General features: G+C 39.6%; 2 pseudogenes; both read right to left on the bottom strand.

Annotated features, from left to right (window-relative positions):
* Positions 1-4,231: 4,231 nt before the first annotated feature.
* On the bottom strand, positions 4,232-4,349 carry LOC134967064 (5S ribosomal RNA; annotated as a pseudogene).
* Positions 4,350-10,658: 6,309 nt separating this feature from the next.
* Positions 10,659-10,776, bottom strand: LOC134967121 (5S ribosomal RNA; annotated as a pseudogene).
* Positions 10,777-13,840: the final 3,064 nt, after the last annotated feature.

Genomic DNA, 13,840 nt, shown 5'->3' with positions numbered 1-13,840 from the left:
CCATTACTAGAACCAATTGTATCAATCAAGTCAAACACCCTATGGGTGTTGTCCGAGGTCTGTCTGCCGGGCACAAAACCGACTTGATCAGTATGAATCAAGGATGGCAAAAAAAACATTCAAATAGGTAGCTATAAGTTTGGCGAATATTTTAACGTCTCCGCTCAGGAGTGCAATATACCTATAGTTCTGACAGTGCACTAGGTTTTTGCCAGATTTGGGCAATATGATAACCTGGGCTAACAGCATTTCTTTCGGGAAAGCTCCAAGAGTAGACACCTCAATAAATACTATGATAGAATAGAGGAAAGGTGGTCATTAAGGGAAATATAAAACCTGTTAATGGAGCTTTGCCACGAGCTAGCACCTTAATCACCTGTGCCACCTTTGAAGGAGACAAAGAAGTATTCAATGATGCCAAATGTTCCTCATTAAGAGCGGGGAGTTTAATGTCCATTAAAAAGGCATTAATAGTTTCCAAAGTGTGCTGGAAAGTGTGGGGATCGGAAGATAAATTATATAAATTAGTATAGTTATTAGCAAATTGAGTAGATATGTCTAACAGATTGGCCACCTTAGTACCTTGGGGTGATAAAATGTTTAATCCTGTTCATTGCCTGCATAACATGAAGCTTACGGGCGAGCATCCTACGCAACCTTTTACCAGACAAATATAATTTCTGCCACAACCTATTTAGAGCATAACTGAGGGCCTAATTCAGAACTGATCATAGCTGTGCAAAATTTTGCATGGCTATGATCAGGCACACTGATATGTGGGGGAAGCCAAGCACAGGGCTAGTCCACCCCGCATGTCTGGCCCAGCCCAGTTGGACAAGTAAAAAAGCATTGCACAGTGGCGATGCTTTTGTACTAGAACAGTAGCTCCCAGCCAGAGCAGCTCCTGCATGTTGGCAGGGAGCTACTCGTCACTGTGAGGGTCACAGCGGCTGCATGTGACATCACTCAGTTGCCGTGGTCCGCCCCCTCCACGGTCCTGGCATGCCTGTGTTGCTTTGACCATGTTCCCCTAAATGGCGGACAAATGCCGCCGGCCTGCACCCTTCCACCCAGCGACCGCATCTTCCTGTCAATCTGGCAGAGGCAATCGCAGAGCTAAGACAGCCGTCGGCTGTCTGCCAAGCACCAGCAAACTGTGCCACCGGCACATGCACAGTTCAGATCTGATCGGCTGCTGTGCAATAACGCACGGGACCGATCAGGAGTGAATTAGGCCCCGAGTCGAGATGTTTCTGCAGTTGGCCCCTAATAGCAGTCAGTTCTCTACGAAGGGAACTAGAGAGGCACAGCTTATTTTTATCCTCAACTTCCTAAAGTTTTTCTTCTAAATCATTTTGTTGTTGTAATGCCTGTCTTTTCAGCCTTGCCCCTGCCTGGATTGCAGCACCCCATACTATTGACTTAAGCACACACCAAAAAGTGGACGAGGAGGTATCTGAGGGGGAATTAGTGGCCAAATAAGTTAAAACACAATCAGTTTTTGCCTTCTTAGATAGAGGATCTGAAAGAAGGTGGGGAGATAAGCGCCAAGGTCTTCGGGAAACAAATTGATGGAAAACATTCCAGGAACAGAGGAGAGGGGCATGGTCAGACCATGATATAGTTAGAATATCCACCAGGTCTGAATGTTGTAAAATCCAGTTATCACACAAAATATTCTCTATGTGGGAGTAAGAATTGTGGACAGGCAAAAAATATGTATAGTCCCATCCAGACGGATTTGGAACCCTCCATAGATTATATAGATAGTACTAAGACATCAAATTATGAAAGGCTAAAGAGGCTCTATTGCAGGACTTGGCAGACTGTGTAGTGGGATGGTTAGATCTTTCCATTTTTGGGTCTAAAACTAAATTAAAATCACCCAAAACAATCAATGCACCATAGCAGACCTTCATGACAGCAGAGCAAACTTTAGTTAAGAAGGGGACCTGTTTTGAATTTGGGGCATTAAGAGAGATTAATGTAACTGGCCTATCCTCCAGTACTCCAGTACTCCAGTCAATATAAGTTAATGGCCATTCTTATCTGCAGTATGGGATTTCAATTTAAAAAAGAGACTGAATTTCAGAAGAGAATGGCCACTCCATTGTGTTTAAAAGGGCAATTTGCAAAAAATCCTACCGGATATTCTGATCTTTCAGTGTTTGGGCCCAATACCGAGAAATGGGTTTCCTGCAATGCCATTACATCAGCCCTATGCTGGAAGTCAGGGCTAATCTACATTTATGAGGAGAATTCAATCCTATAACATTTAAGGAATAGACTCATATCATTCAAAAAGTAAAAGTATGATAACAACTAACATTCCATAGAGGTGGGGGGATAAAACACAGGGAAGGAAAGGACAGGACAAGGAATAAAAAAAACGAAAGGACCCAGTAAATCAAGTTGCATCACTACCACAGGGGAGACGAGTATAGTAGGATAAGAAAGAGAGGGTAGCGGCAAAAGCTACACCACCCGTGGCACCAAAATTATATATATATACATGTTAAGTGCAGAAATATACCCTATCAAAAAGCAGCATTAAGGGTAGATCTGGACTACAAACACAGTATAAAATATAGCCTACAATATACCCCAATCTTCCGCTGTCAATACACAAATAAAGGGGTATATCAGGGAGAAAACACACATACAGTATACACACACGGTCACTTATATAGCAACTAAAGGAACCAACAGTATACATAAATGCAGCAAAGAAACTCACATATCAGGAGTATAACTCTGGTATCACTGGAAACTCAGCTGAAAACAAACAATGTGAAAATCCACATCAAAACATAAGCGAGGAATACAGTCAAGTAGTCAACCATTCAATTGAAGGTGAAGTCTGTTTCTTGGATGTAGAAGGAACTGTGAAAAGGATATCCCAGTCAGCAAGCAATTGGGCGCTCGTGTCCAAGTTGGATACCACATAAGGGGAGTTCTCATAAGTGATCAGCAATTTCACCAGAAAACTTCATCTATATCTGATTTCCTGAGAGCGTAATACTGCTGTGAAAGGTGCTAAAGGCTTGCATTTGGGGATAGTCAATGCAGAAAAGTCCAAAAATAGTTGTAGACCTCCCAGATCATCGGAGTCGGAAGCAGATCTCGCGGCCATGCTCTTTAGTAGTGTAGAAGGGGATCCAAAGGAGCATATTCAGGAAGTATGAGGAAGAAACCGTACGGGGTCTGGGGAGCCAATTAATTTGGTTGATGAGATGATCCTTGTTCTCCACCTTCGGCAGCTGTTTATGGAATAAAGGCATAGCATAGTCATGCAGTACGGAATTAGCCACTGATTCCGGGATCCCATGGATTTTAATATTATTCCTCCTAGAACTGTTCTCCAAATCGGACATTTTGTCTTTAAACTCCTCCATCTCGGCACGCTGCGAGTCGTGGGCTGAAATAAGCTCATTATTGGAGGCCACCAGCTCCTCCATTTTATGCTCCAAGTGGTCCTTTCAGTCCACGAAAGCAGTTAGCTCCACTTGAACCTCATGAACAGCAGCAAAGAGATCTTGAGTAAGGTCAGATTTAAAGGCTGCTAGGACCTGGCACAATGTCCTTACTGTAAGAGGCTCCTTCGAGTTGGGGTCCACCTCCTGCTAGAGGAGGTGCCACTCCAGCCACCATGGGGTCAGACTTACCAGATGGAGCATGATCTCCCACCGATGATGAGGATGCACGGGTGGGTTTTTGGGTAGGAAAGGACACCGGTGGAGGTAATGACCCTTTAAGTTTCTTAAAAGTAAGAGAAATGGTTCCCGCATATTACCGGAGCCAAAGAGAAAAACGAAAGACAATGTGTCACTTCTGGGGCCCACTTATATTGAAAATTGTGTAATATGTTATGTTTAAAATGTAACTTTTATTATTTACCCTCTTAAAATAATAGCTATGAGGCAAAAAAAGAAAGAAATAACAATTAGAATAAATGTATCAATCCAAGTAAACATCAAATGATGTGATTATTACAAATTTGGCATAGTAGCTCTGCGAACGAAATTATGTGTCTCTAAAATGTTGAGAAATTATGTCTTCTTCCGGATTTATAACAATATAAACTATGATAGAAATATGACAGGAAGAGAGAAAGAATATACAATATAATGTATATCGGGCTCCACCCTGATTGCTGATTGGGTATAGATTCACAAATATGAAAGGGGGTACTACTTGGTTCTAGGTCCTGTGTCTTTGGTTTGGATAAAAATACCTGCAGAACCCGGTATTCTCTGGTGGTCTCCCATCCAGGTACTGACCTAGCCCACAGTGCTTGGCTTCCAAGATCAGATGAGGTTGGGCATACTCAGTGTGGTTTGACCGCAGGTAGATATATCGCACCTGATGACACCGGGAACCATGTATTGTAGGCTCTGAGAGAAATCCCAAACTTTCCTGTAGGATTACTGGGTGCTCTTGAATCAAAATACCTGTGGTACCTGGTATTCGCTGATGGTCTCCCAACCAGGTGCTGACCCGGCCCACTTTGCTTAACTTCAAAAAACAGATGAAGTTGGGCCTATTCCGTGTGGTTTAACCTTGGGTGGATAAATCACACCTATTAGCTATTTGAAACCATGTGGGAACCAAAGGAACTGAGGGCTATATGGGTCTGATCTGAAGTGTCTGTGGGAACTCCCCAGGTTTTGTGAGGAGTGCTGAGTGGATGATAGTGTGACACTGCTGTGAAGGAAGTTGAGTAATAGAGACTCAGGTCTGAGTTAAACACCACTTCTGCTTTTTAATCATCTGCCTGGGCATCGAATGAAAAAATGAGAGGGTGGTGAGAAACGACACTGAGACAGAAAAAAGATAGAGGAACACTTCTACTGTCCTGTTTTGTAACAAAATGGTGCTCTGTTTACATGTTGCATTGCAGAGCCACCAGGATTGTTTAAACAGAATGAGAGGGAGTTCCAGAAATCCCATATGAGTGGGAATGTTCTCAAAGATTATCTGTTTGTATATAAAAAAATGCTTTGGTGATAATCTGTGATAAATCATGTGTTAGCTCCGCAACTGCTTAATACAGTCGGCAACACAATGAACCTATTTCAGATTTGCAGTGTATCAGTCGTCACTATCAAAAAAGAAGAAAAAGAGAAATGAAAAATACTCGTATCTGTGGGAAAGGTAATTAAATATAAACAAATGTCTTATGCATGTACAAAAAAAACAAAATAAGTACTGAACCTATTAGGAACCATGAGTGGGTCGTTAGTATATATTAATTAATTAATTAATTATGTGTCCTGGACATTGATGCGGCTCATTGGTAAATATGGCATATTTCCATGTTACCATATATCCCTGGTTGGTGATGAAAAAATATATATTCTCATTTGCTTGTTCACTTCAAAAAAATAGTCACATAATTGGTTAATGAAAAAATAAATGAATGGAGCAAAAACAAATTACCAGGGAGAACGGGTCCGATGAAAAGTCAGAAATGCCATGCAACCTACTAATAGGTGGAGGGGTAGGAAACCCCCCTGGGTCGCTGGATGCCGCTCCTGAGTGTCTGTGGTGTAGGGTGAGCCCAGAAGTAAGACGCTGGTATCCGCGGTCCGCCGACCGGAAGTTTGGAGCACCAAAACTGACGCACGTTTCGCTCGGGAGAGCTTGTTCACTGGTTGCCTGCTCCCCAGCTGGTTTATAATGACATATTGGTCCTATTAATTGGTAATTAGCTTCATGTGACTCTATGGATCAGTAATTAAGTCCCCTAATTGAACTATAGCAATAGTAGAAGGAGTGAATATGGCAATTACGGCATTGATTCCACATTGAGGAATAGCTGTACTTTGAAAAAAGTGTGTGAAGATTTTGATGAGTGGAGTAAGAGGAATGAATTGGGAAAACATATTTAAAGAGGAAAATGCTGAACAGATGTGTTCATATAATAAATGAATAAATTATAGAATTGATATATCTAAGAATGAAAATAAGTATAAGGTCGAGATTAAATAGAATTGAAATGGTTAAATATAAGTGATGAAATATATAATAATAATAATATGGTATATAGATATATAAAAAATATTATAAAAATATATATAATATATCATATATATAACATAAAATGGAGGGTGGCTGAAAGTGGGGGTAAAATTATGTATAGCTGCTGAGTGTGTGTGTGTTAAAACATTGTGTGGTGAGGGGTGATGTGAAAATTGTGGAGGTGACATGTGAGAGATGTGATTGAGTGGGATTAATTAATGGTTTGGATAAGAAATCTAATTGATGTTGGATGTGTTTGTGGGGTGGTGTAAATGGTGAGACTGGGAAAGGGTAACTGAGGAAGGAGGAATAGGAGCGGGGAAGGGAGACGGAAAGGAGAAGGAATGAAGAAGGAGAGGGAAGGGTGGAGATCTGGCCTATGTGAAAGGGGAAGCTGTGATGGTGTGTGTTTGAATGAGGAATAGGATTAGTGACGGTGGGGAAAGAGAAGGGGAAACACAGTGTTTAAATAGGACATCTGAAATGATGAATTAAGGTGAATGATGCTGGCTATTGTGTGGGAAAGGTCCCTGGTGTCCTGAAATAGGAAAAAATATTATATAAAGTGTGTTTGTTGTGAATGTGTGTGGTAAAAAAAAAAGGGAGATAATGAAAACCCGTGGAGGTTCTAAAGGGTTTGAAAGTATTTGATGGGTCTATGACCTGTGGTTGATATGTTGTTTTGGACCCTGTAGGGTACCCTAAAGTTTATATAAGAGTATAATGACATTATAAGAAGACACTGTAACTGATGTATTCATTAAGACCATTTGGGGCTAAGGTATCCAATCTGAAAGTTCATTTGCTTTCTTTTTTGAGAAGTATGGCCATAATGTCTCCACCTCTGATCCCCGTTTTGACTTGTTCCAAACCACATATTTTTAAATCTTGCGGGGAACAGGAATGTTTGTGCAGAGAGTGTCTGGAGACAGTAGTTAATTGCTTCATCCTTTGTTGGTCCCTGCTTGCATTCCTGATGTTGCTCATATGTTCAAGGGCCCTGTGCTTCAACATGCGTGTAGTGATTCCTATATATTTGAGATTGCATGGGCACGAGATGCAATAGACTACATTGGTACTCTTACAGTTAAAGAAATCCTTGATTTTAATGGTGTCCCCATATGTGTCTGTTGTTGTTTGCAGATTTACTATATGCTCACAGATTTTGCAATTTCCACATGGATAACTTCCTATTATAACGGGATCTCATGCTGGTCTTGATATAAAGTGACTTTTGACAAAATGGTCTCTCAATTTTGGAGAGCGTCTCCAGCTAAGATCTATTGTGTTGTTGAGTTTCTGTGACTAGTCACCCTCAGACAACAATATGGACCAATGTTGTTGTAAAATGGATTTAATCTCTTTCCACTCCTCACAGAAGTCTCCCACGAATCGAATTGTCATATTGGCTTCAGTGGGATTGGACTCTTGGAAAATTAATGACTTTTAAGAGGTGTGAAAACAGATTTTTTTTTAGATTTTTTAATGGACCTGGAACTGTACCCTTGTTCCTTTAATCTGTGTGCCAATTCTTTACTGCGGGTTGTAAATATTTCATCATTAGGACAATTTCTTCATAGGCGTAGAAATCTCCCCTTGGGGATGTTGGTAATTGTAGGGGGGAAGTGGGAGCTAGTTTGATGTAGTAAAGTATTGGTAGAAGTGCTCTTGCGATAGATTTCAGTTGAAAGCAGGTTATGTTCATCTCTGTAGATTCGAAGATCCAGGAAGGATATGCTGTTTGAGTTGTATTCAAAGGTAAACTTGAGGTTTAGATTATTATTATTCAAATGGTTGATGAAAATACCTAATTCCTCAGGTGTTCCACTCCAAATCAAGAGAATGTCATCAATATAACGGGTCCACAAAATGACATGTTTAATGTGTTCCTCCATTCTGTTTGCAAAATACAAACTCCCTCTCCCAGCACCCCAGGAAGAGGTTCGCATATGTGGGGGCACAAGCTGTCCCCATTGCTGTACCCTTTACCTGGGTGAAGAAGAGGTTGTTAAGGGTGAAATAATTGTGATGTAATACAAATTTAAAAAATTGGAGCAAAAAAGATGGAATTCAGTAATTTCTTCCATTTTGAGAAAGTATTCAACAGCCCGTATACCCAACTCATGTTGGATACATGTGTATAGAGCCTCCACATCAAAACTGACCAAGAGATGTGTTTCTTCTAATTCTATAGTGGTAATTTTCTGGAGCACATCCGTGGTGTCCTTGGTATAGGATGAAAGGCTCATTACATGATCTCTCAAATGTGTATCTAAGAAAATACAGGCTTTCTCAAGTAGACCTCCATTGGCCGATACAATTGGCCGACCTGGAGGATTGTAAAGGTTCTTGTGTACCTTTGGTAAAAGGTAAAATGTTGGAGTTCTGGAATTAGTAACAGATAGATATTCATGTTCTATTTTGGTTATGGTACCCGATTGGAAAGCTTGATCTACAATTCTCATGCACTGTTGCGTATAGTTGGCTGTGGGATCAAATAAACTTTTTTTATAGCAAGATTGATCATCCAGTTGTTTGTTTGCTTCTGTCAAATACATTTCCACTGGCCATATCACCACATTCCCCCCTTTGTCAGAGGGTTTAATCAGGATGTCCTTCCATGATTGAATTTCTCTGATAGCTTTTCTTTCATTCTTGGATAAGTTGCCTACTGGTTTGGAAAATTTTGACCTCCGGGCAGGTGTTCTCATTAGGAAAAAAGGTGGATTTTTTCTTTAGAGTTGTCCTTTTTGATTGTATGGGTACTGTGGTGTCCATGAGTTCTTCCAGGGCTTCCAAAGCTTCTTGTTCTTGAGGTGAAGTTAAGGCTGTAAATGACTGATCAGATTTGGGATCTACTGAAAATGGTTGTTTAGAAAAATATTTAGCAAGTAGTAATTTGCAACCAAATAGCTGCAGATTCACCTGCCATTGAAATCTATTAAATTTGGTTGTAGGTGAAAAACTTAGGCCCATCCCTAATACCCGTTTTTGATCTTCCATCAGGACATGTTCGGATAAATTAATAATCTGTAAATGATTTGGATCATGGTTTATTTCTGATTCCTGCGGTTTGGGTATCTGTTGGTAGAATGGGACCCCATATTTCCCGACCTCTTCTTCTTGCTCCGCCTTGTTTTTCTTTTCCTTTGGTGTTGAAATCCCGTGCACCTTGGGTTTGTTCTAAAAAACTGTATACTGTGCTGTTTTCTCGTCTGGAGGTCATGTTATTCCTGGAATCCCGAGCCTGGTTATCGTATTCTTCTATGCTTGAAAGCTCAGTTTCCGAAGATGATGGGGTATGGGGATGTCCTGTGAAACGTCCCTTCCTGACGGGTCTAGTCCAATAAAAGACCCTGTTATTGATGAAATCTCTTTTGTCCCTTGAAAACTTGCTCTTTTTGCGATCTATTATAGTCTGCTCATAAATCTGCAGGACTTTCTTGATGTTTTCAAATTTACTCTGGTACTTGGAGTTTTGTTCCCACTGTTCCAAATTCTTGCCTAGTTTATCGATTTCTCTTGAGCAGTCATCTAGGACAAAATTATTGTGCTTGATTAGGATGCAAATCAGTTCCTGTGAGCATTTCAACAATGTTGTCTCCCACTCCTGTTTCAAATTATCTGTAAATAATTCATATGAGGGGAAGAGTTTTGGTCTAAGACATCTTGGTACAATTTTCTGTTTGTGGTAATTTTCCAAGCTCGTTAGGACCCAATTGACTCTGGTTTGGTGTTGTAATATATATTTAGTTTTTTTACAATCTCCTTACCAATTTTGTTCCAAAGTGTCAGAATTAATGTCAGTAGGAATTTTTTTTTATAAATCTTCTGTTCTGCGTCTTGTGCTAAGTTCATTTTTGACACTGAAGCTAGTCATATTAAGCAAAGGAGTTGCAGAGAGTAAAAAAGGAGGGGATTTGTAATCACAATGGATCCGTGCCAGACTCAAGAAAGCTGAGCTCAAACTCAGTATACTAGGTACACAGAAAAAAGGTTAGTTGAGTCTGCACAAGATCACTATATAAATGCTTAATGTTTGAGATGATATCATTAAAGCTATAGCTCTAGTGTAAACCAACGTATGGCCATATATCAAACAGATAATTAGTATTTGGCGCTGGGTTGGTGGTGCTCCTAGAAATAGTTCAGAAATCTACTTGTAAAAGTAAGAGAAATGGTTCCCGTATAGTACCAGAGCCAAAGAGAAAAAAGAAAGACTATGTGTCTCTTCCGAGGCACACGTATATTGAAAATTGTGTAATATGTTATGTTTAAAATGTAACTTTTAATATTTACCCTCTTAAAATAATAGCTATGAGGCAAAAAAAAAAGAAATAACAACAATTAGAATACATTTATTAATCCAAGTAAACATCAAATGATGTGATTACTACAAATTTGGCATAGTAGCTCTGTGAATGAAAATATGTATATCTCTCCAATGTTAAGAAATGATGTCTTCTTCCGAATTTATAACAATATAAACTATGATAGAAATATGACAGGAAGAGAGAGAGAATATACAATATAATGTATAGCGGGCTCCACCCTGATTGCTGATTGGGTATAGATTCACAAAGATGAAAGGGGGTAATACTTGGTCCTAGGTCCTGTGTCCTTGGTTTGGATAAAAATACCTGCAGTACCCGGTATTCTCTGGTGGTCTCCCACCCAGGTACTGACCTGGCCCACAGTGCTTGGCTTCCAAGATCAGACGAGGTTGGGCATACTCAGTGTGATTTGGCCGCAGGTAGATAAATCGCACCTGATGACACCCGGAACCATGTATTGTAGGCTCTGAGAGAAATCCCAAACTTTCCTGTAGGATTACTGGGTGCTCTTGAATCAAAATACCTGTGGTACCTGGTATTCACTGATGGTCTCTCAACCAGGTGCTGAACCGGCCCACTTTGCTTAACTTCAAAAATCAGATGAAGTTGGGCCTATTCCGTGTGGTTTAACCTTGGTTGGATAAATCACACCTATTAGCTATTGGAAACCATGTGGGAACCAAATGAACTGAGGGCTATATGGGTCTGATCTGAAGTGTCTGTGGGAACTCCCCAGGTTTTGTGTGGAGTGCTGAGTGGATGAAGGTGTGACACTGCTGTGAAGGAAGTTGAGTAATAGAGACTCAGGTCTGAGTTAAACACCACTACTGCTTTTTAATCATCTGCCTGGGCATCGAATGAAAAAAATGAGAGGGTGGTGAGAAACGACACTGAGACAGAAGAAAGATAGAGGAACACTTCTACTGTCCTGTTTTGTAACAAAATGGTGCTCTGTTTACATGTTGCATTGCAGAGCCACCAGGATTGTTTAAACAGAATGAAAGGGAGTTCCAGAAATCCCATATGAGTGGGAATGTTCTCAAAGATTATCTGTTTGTATATAGAAAAATGCTTTGGTAATAATCTGTAATAAATCACGTGTTAGCTCCGCAACTGCTTAATACAGTCGGCAACACAATTAACCTATTTCAGATTTGCAGTGTATCAGTTGTCACTATCAAAAAAGAAGAAAAAGAGAAAAGAAAAATACTCGTATCTGTGGGAAAGGTAATTAAATATAAACAAATGTCTTATGCATGTACAAAAAACCCAAAATAAGGACTGAACCTATTAGGAACCATGAGTGGGTTGTTAGTATATATTAATTAATTAATTATGTGTCCTGGACATTGATGCGGCTCATTGGTAAATATGGCATATTTCCATGTTACCATATATCCCTGGTTGGTTATGGAAAAATATATATTCTCATTTGCTTGTTCACTTCAAAAAAATAGTCACACAATTGGTTAATGAAAAAATGAATGAATGGAGCAAAAACAAATTACCAGGGAGAACGGGTCCGATGAAAAGTCAGAAATGCCATGCAACCTACTAATAGGTGGAGGGGTAGCAAACCCCCTGGTTCGCTGGACGCCGCTCCTGAGTGTCCGTGGTGAAGGGTGAGACCAGCAGTGAGACGCCGGTGTCCACGGTCTGCCTAACGGAAGTTCGGAGCACCGGAACCGGAAGTGACACGCGTTTCGCTCGGGAGAGCTTGTTCACTGGTTGCCTGCTCCCTTGCGCTGGTTTATAAGGACATATTGGGTCCTATTAATTGGTAATTAGCTTCATGTGACTCTATGGATCAGTAATTAAGTCCCCCAATTGAACTATAGCAATAGTAGAAGGAGTGAGTATGGCAATTACGGCATTGATTCCACATTGAGGAATACAGTAGCTGTACTTTGAAAAAAGTAGCTGTACTTTGAAAAAAGTGTGTGAAGATTTTGATGAGTGGAGTAAGAGGAATTAATTGGGAAAAGATATTTAGAGGAAAATGCTGAATAGATGTGTTAATATAATAAACGAATAAATAAATAAATAGATAAAAAGGTAAGAAAATGAATGTGAAAAGTATAAAGTAAAAAAGGTATAACTGAAAATAGAATTGATATATCTAAGAATGAAAATAAATATAAGGTCAAGATTAAATTAAATTGAAATGGTAAAATATATGTGATGAAAGATATTAAAATAATAACATGGTATATAGATATAAAAAAAAATTATAAAAAATATATAATATATAATATATATAACATAAAAAGTAGGGTGGCTGAAAGTGGGGGTAAAATTATGTATAGCTGCTGATTGTGTGTGTGTGTGTGTGTGTGTGTGTGTGTGTGTGTGTGTGTGTGTGTGTGTGTGTGTGTTAAAACATTGTGTGGTGAGGGGTGATGTGAAAATTGTGGAGGTGACATGTGAGAGATGTGATTGAGTGGGATTAATTAATGGTTTGGATAAGAAATCTAATTGATGTTGGATGTGTTTGTGGGGTGGTGTAAATGGTGAGACTGGGAAAGGGTAACTGAGGAAGGAGGAATAGGAGCGGGGAAGGGAGACGGAAAGGAGAAGGAATGAAGAAGGAGAGGGAAGGGGGGAGATCTGGCCTATGTGAAAGGGGAAGCTGTGATGGTGTGTATTTGAATGAGGAATAGGATTAGTGACGGTGGGAAAAGACAAGGGTAAACACAGTGTTTAAATAGGACATCTGAAATGATGAATAAAGGTGAATGATGCTGGAAATTGTGTGGGAAAGGTCCCTGGTGTCCTGAAATGGGAAAAAATATTATATAAAGTGTGTTTGCTTTTTAATCATCTGCCTGGGCATCGAATGAAAAAATGAGAGGGTGGTGAGAAACGACACTGAGACAGAAGTAAGATAGAAAAACACTTCTACTGTCCTGTTTTGTAACAAAATGGTGCTCTGTATACATGTTGCATTGCAGAGCCACCAGGATTGTTTAAACAGAATGAGAGGGAGTTCCAGAAATCCCATATGAGTGGGAATGATCTCAAAGATTATCTGTTTGTATAAAGAAAAATGCTTTGGTGATAATCTGTGCTAAATCACAAGTTAGCTCCGCAACTGCTTAATACAGTCGGCAACACAATGAACCTATTTCAGATTTGCAGTATATCAGTTGTCACTATCAAAAAAGAAGAAAAAAGAGAGAAAAGAAAAATACTCGTATCGGTTTGAAAGGTAATTAAATATAAACAAATGTCTTATGCATGTACAAAAAAACAAAAATAAGGACTGAACCTATTAGGAACCATGAGTGGGTTGTTAGTATATATTAATTAATTAATTATGTGTCCTGGACAGTGATGCGGCTCATTGGTAAATATTGCATATTTCCATGTTACCATATATCCCTGGTTGGTGATGGAAAAATATATATTCTCATTTGCTTGTTCGCTTCAAAAAAATAGTCACTCAATTGGTTAATGAAAAAATGAATGAATGGAGCAAAAACAAA

The sequence above is a fragment of the Pseudophryne corroboree genome, chromosome 10, assembly GCF_028390025.1.
Source record: "Pseudophryne corroboree isolate aPseCor3 chromosome 10, aPseCor3.hap2, whole genome shotgun sequence".
NCBI lineage: Eukaryota > Metazoa > Chordata > Amphibia > Anura > Myobatrachidae > Pseudophryne > Pseudophryne corroboree.
The sequence above is the reverse complement of the archived record's forward strand: the minus strand, read 5'-3'. Positions and strand labels throughout refer to the sequence as shown.